Here is a 6,067-nt window from a genome sequence, read left to right as displayed (position 1 = left end):
AAAAAAAAAAAAAAAAAAAAAAAAAAAAAAAAAAAAAAAAAAAAAAAAAAAAAAAAAAAAGGGAAAGGAAAAAGCATGTGCTTTAAGATCAAATAGATATGGGTCTGAATTTTGGCTCTGCCAATTTCTAGCTATGGAGAACCTGGGCAAGTTTTAAACTCTCTGAAACTTAATTTTTTTTTTTTCTTTTTGAGACAGAGTTTCACTTTTCTTCCCCAGGCTGGAGTGCAATGGCGCGCTCTTGGGTCACTGCAACCTCCGCCTCCCAGGTTTAAGCGATTCTCCTGCCTTGACCTCCTGAGTAGCTGGGATTACAGGTGCTCGCCACCGTGCCCCAATACTTTTCTGTATTTTTAGTAGAGATGGGGTTTATCTATGTTGATCAGGTTGGTCTTGAACTCCTGACCTCAGGTGATCCACCTGCCTCAGCCTCCCAAAGTGCTGAGATTACAGGCGTGAGCCACTGCACCCAGCCAAAACCTAACTTTTTATGCAAAATTTATCCAAAAAAAAGAAAATCAGTATATCGAAAGGATACCTGCATCCCCGTGTTTTATTATTGCAGCACTATTCACAATAATCAAGAGATAGAATCAAACTAAATGCCCATCTGAGGATAAATGGATCAAGAAAATGTGGTACATATACAGAATGAAATACCACTGGTCCATAAAAAAGAATGAAATTCTGTCATTTGCAGCAACATCGGTGGAAGCGGAGGTCACTATGTTAAGCACTGAAAGGCACATATTGCATGTTCTCGCTCATATGTGGGAGCTAAAATAGTGGATTTCATGGAAATAGTAACATGATAGTTACCAGAGACTGGGAAAAGTGTGGCAGGTTTAAAGGGGCTTGGTTAGTGGAATCAAACATACAGTTAGACAGAAGGAATACGGGTGCAGTGGCTCATGCCTGTAATCCCAGCACTTTCAGAGGCCAAAACAGGCAGATTGCTTGGGTCCAGGAGTTCAAGAACAGCCTGGGCAACTTGGCAAAACCCCGTCTTTACAAAAAGTACAAACATTACCTGGTTATAATGGCACACTCCTGTAGTTCCAGCTACTCAGAAGGCTGAGGTGGGAGAGTCATTTGAGCCTCTGGGAGGTCAAGGCTGCAGTGAGTCATGATCGTACCACTGCATTCCAGCCTGGGTGAGAGTTTGACCCTGACCCTGACACACACACACACACACACACACACACACACGAAGTTCTAGTGTTTGAAATTGCACACTGGGGTGATTATAGTTAATGACAATATATTGTATATTTCTTTTTTTTTTTTTTTGGGGGGGGGGACAGTTTTGCTCTTGTTACCCAAGCTGGAGTGCAATGGCGCGATCTCGGCTCACCGCAACCTCCGCCTCCTGGGTTCAGGCAATTCTCCTGCCTCAGCCTCCTGAGTAGCTGGGATTACAGGCACGCGCCACCATGCCCAGCTAATTTTTTGTATTTTTAGTAGAGATGGGGTTTCACCATGTTGACCAGGATGGTCTCGATCTCTTGACCTCGTGATCCACCCGCCTCGGCCTCCCAAAGTGCTGGGATTACTGGCTTGAGCCACCGCGCCCGGCTTGTATATTTCAAAATAACTAGAAGAGAAGATTTAGAATGTTCCCACTACAACAAAATGATACATATTTGAGATAATGGATATCTTAAATATCCTGATTTGGTTATCACACATTGTATGCATGTATCCAAATAACCAAATGTATCTCATAAGTATTGGGACAAGTATTACAAAACAATACAAAATTTTGGTCAGGTCTGGTGGCTCATGCCTGTAATCTGTACTTGGGAGGCTGAGGCAGGAGGATCACTTGAGCCCATGAGTTTGAGGCTGCAGCGAGCTAGGATCATGCCACTGCACTCCAGCTTGGGCTACAGAGTGAGACTCTATCTCAAAATAATGATAAAATAAATACAAATTTTAAAAAAAATGGAACACAATTGGGATTCACAGAATAATATTTGCTGTGTCTGTGATACAGTGTCCCGCTGAGCCAGGTTGAGAGATTGTATTGCTTGTTCATTCTTACCCATGTTCTCCCATTTTTGCCCTGCTTCCCTCTGGGTAGAATATACTTCTGAGTTCATCGACTTTGGGCTTATCCGTAATAATTACTTTGGCTAGTGGGTTGTGAGTGGGTGTGACAGATGCCAAGCCTGAGAAGAATCATTAAATGCATGTGCAGGAGTTAGAAATGTCTCTCCTGATTTTGCACTCTGCTGCGAGAACAACACGTCCCATATATGAGCTCATCCATCTGCTCAGGTCCCCTAATGAGCAGACACACAGAACCGTGTTGAGCACAGCCACAGTTAAACTGCACATCTGTGAACAAGAAAGCACGTTGCCAACCACTGAAAGTCTGGAACTACCTGTTGCTGTGGTAAAAGCTTACTGGTACACCGCTGCAAAAGCTGACTGGTATATAATTCATGCTCAGTCACTGGCTTTTCCCTTTTCACTTGCCAAGAGAAAAACAGGAAACTTTCAAGGAACTACTTGAAGATATTGAGGATGCAACATTTAAACTGTTAGAAACAATGTCAACTATAAAGACAGAAGAAGAAGCTGGGCACGGTGGCTTACGCCTGTAATCCCAGCACTTTGGGAGGCTGAGGCCAGCAGATCACTTGAGGTCAGGAGTTTGAGACCAGCCCGGGCAATATGGTGAAACCGCGCCTCTACTAAACATACAAAAAGTAGACGGGTGTGGTAGTGGACACCTGTAATCCCAGCTACTCAGGAGGCTGAGGTATGAGAATCACTTGAACCTGGGAGGTGGAGGTTGCAGTGAGCAGTCTGAGATCGTGCCTTTGCACTCTAACCTGGTGACAGAGCGAGACTCCGTCTCAAAAAAAAAACTGGTCAGGTGCTATAAAAAATTATCTTTTACAGCACATGCTTTAGATAAATTTAGAGTACTTGGACACTGAGCTCATTGANAAAAAAAAAAAAAAAAAAAAAAAAAAAGAGAGTAAGACGGGTGGAATGGGGTGGATTAGAATGTGTGTCGGACACTACTACCAGCTGTGCACCCACCTCTTTCCTCTTCGGGTACGCCGTATGTCACTGAGCTCTGGTACGAAGAATGTGGTTGAATGTGATGGGAATCACTTCCAGGTCTGGCCTATAAACCCCCACCCCACCCCATGCTCACTTCTCTGCAGTCTTTTCCCCTTTAGGCTGTTTGGAATGGTGACCCCAGGGCAACTTGGAAGCTACGCGTTGAAGATGAATAGTTCTTAGCAACCTGGAGCCCTGAGTGACTGCCTGGAGGAGCTGCCTCAGCACCTGAGCATCTGCGTTGGACCTACTGGACACTGGCTAAAGCAATTAAATCGATTTTATTCAGTACTACTGATAGTCGGGGAAAGACCCAAGCTCCTTTCCAATGTGTGCCCAGGCATCTGGGCATTTTAAAAGGAAAAGGAGGGAGGGGGAATGTCAAGGGCTTGAGATGAATTAGGGAAGTGAAAGATTGCTAAAAGCAGGAAGGGAAAAGGGCTTGGCCCATGTGGCTGAGACCAGCATAGGACCTTATCTTCAGGTGTTGGCTGGAACAAACATTAAGGTCTTCGAATTTTAGGCAGGCACTTTAAGGATAGGCTTGACTCATGTTATGGAGACATCCTGGTGCTGTTGGAACCATGCTTGTGTGTGTCCAAGTCTTTCTTTTTTTTAGAGACAGCGTCTCGCTCTGTTGACCAGGCTGGAGTGCAGTGGTGCAGTCACAGCTCACTACAGACTTGAATTCCTAGGCTCAAGTGATCCTACCTCAACCTCCTGAGTACCTGAGACCACAGGTTCACACCACGTCTGACTAATAAAAAAAAAAAAAAAAAATTGGGCCAAGTGCAGTGGCTCATGCCTATAAATCCCAGCATTTTGGGAGGCCAATGCAGGAGGATCACGAAGTCAGGAGTTCGAGACCAGCCTGACCAGCATGGTGAAACCCCGTTTCTACTGAAAATACAAAAATTAGCCGGGCGTGGTGGCACATGCCTGTAATCCCAGCTACTCTGGAGGCTGAGGCAGGAGAATTGCTTGAAACCAGGAGGCAGAGGTTGCAGTGAGCTGAGATTGCACCACTGCACTCCAGCCTGGCATCAGAGCAAGTCTCTGTCTCAAAAAAAAAATAAAATTTATTTTGTACAGATGGCGTCTCCTTCTGTTTCCCAGGCTGGTCTTGAACTGCTGGGCTCAAGTAATCCTATTGCCTCGGCCTCCCAAAGTGCTGGGATTATAGGCTTGAGCCACAATGCCCAGCCTTGTACGAGCCTTGTTTTATTTTTTTTCTTTTTGTGAGACAGTCTTGCTCTGTCACTCAGGCTGGAGTGCAGTGGCATGATCTTGGCTCACTGCAACCTCTGCCTCCCAGGTTCAGCCAATTCCCTGCCTCAGCCTCCTGGGAATCTGGGATTACATGTGCACTCTACAACACTTGGTTAATTTTTTTTTTTTTTAAATTTTTAGTAGAGATGGGGTTTTGCCCTCTTGGCCAGGCTGGTCTTGAACTTCTGACCTTGTGATCCACCCACCTTGGCCTCCCAAAGTGCTGGGATTACAGGTGTGAGCCACCAAGCCCAGCCTGTCCAAGTCTTTATAAACTGAGGTTAAGACCTGGTAAGAGATTGGTCAAGAAGAGAATCTTTGTCATCACCCTTTTGGGCTTATTCCATTAGTTTACAAATGAAACCCAGGAAATACTAATGCAGATGGGTCCCACAGCAAGGATTTAAGTACTGGTAATTCTTTTTTTTTTTTTCTTCCTTAATGTTAATTTTCTTTTAATATTCATGCTTAGGTACTGGTAATTCTTAAGAAATGTTTATGAGGAACTTGTCATGTACCAAACTCCCTACCACACCTACATCCACAAATCTCCATTTGCTCCTATGTATAACCCTGTGAAACATATGTTATTAATCTCGTTTTTAAAATTTATAAGTATCAGCAAGCTGAGGATCTGCATGGTCAACAACTTATTTATTTATGATCATGCGCCTGGAGAGTGGCAGAAGCAGATTGGAACCGGATCATTTTGGCTCCAAATTTAGTGTCATGTACACAAAACACATGCGTATGTGTACATAGTGTAACTGATGGAGATTAGGTGCTTGAATAATGGTAGCTATTCTTTTCCTTGCAATTATTTCCATTTATTGAAGCCATCTTCAGCATCTCAAGCCCAATGTCTCCTTCGAAGAATCTCTTCAAATGAAGGCACCCGACTTGGTCTACAGGTAAAGTTTGCAGCTATAAAACAAATTTCTCTGTGTTTGAATCTTGCTAACGTGGGTGTTAGGGGATGGAGCATGCAATTTGGATTCAGAAACACTGAACTCTGACCCAGGCTGCTAAATTGCCCAGTCCTAATGAAATGCAGCCACAGATCTACTAAAGTTCTCCTGGACTAGCAGGTAGGACCAGGGAGATATTTTCAGATCATACACTCCTGAATATTAGTATGCAGACTGTTTTGCAGGATTTGCTGTGTAAATGTGCATTTTCATATTTCGGGGTACTGGTGAAGTTCATATTCTCTCCTTGAAGAACAGTTCCAGCATTCTATAATCTAATAAAGCTAAATATCAGATGGATTAAGAAGTTAATAAGTAACAAAGGAGAATAGAGCAAACTTAACTAGAATTAAAAAAAAAAAAAATGAGTTCTTCTCTTTAAGATGCTCTTCAGACAACAGAAACCTCAGTTTAGCTGGGCAACATGGCTCATGTCTGTAATTCCAGCAACTCAGAAACTGAGATGAGCCGGACGTGGTGGCTCAGGCCTGTAATCCCAGCACTTTGGGAGTCTGAGGTGGATGAATCACAAGGTCAGAAGTTCAAGACCAGCCTGACCAAGATGGTGAAACCCCATCTCTACTAAAAATACAAAAATTAGCTGGGCACGGGTGCAAGTGCCTATAATCCCAGGTACCCTGGAGGCTGAGGCAGGAGAATTGCTTGAACCCTGGCAGCACAGGTTGCAGTAAGCCAAGGTCATGCCACTGGACTCCAGCCTGGGTGATAGGGTGAGACTTGGTCTCAAAAAA

Source organism: Cebus imitator, unplaced genomic scaffold, assembly GCF_001604975.1.
Source record: "Cebus imitator isolate Cc_AM_T3 unplaced genomic scaffold, Cebus_imitator-1.0 Scaffold13, whole genome shotgun sequence".
Taxonomy (NCBI): Eukaryota; Metazoa; Chordata; class Mammalia; order Primates; family Cebidae; genus Cebus; species Cebus imitator.
Note: the sequence above shows the minus strand (reverse complement) of the source record.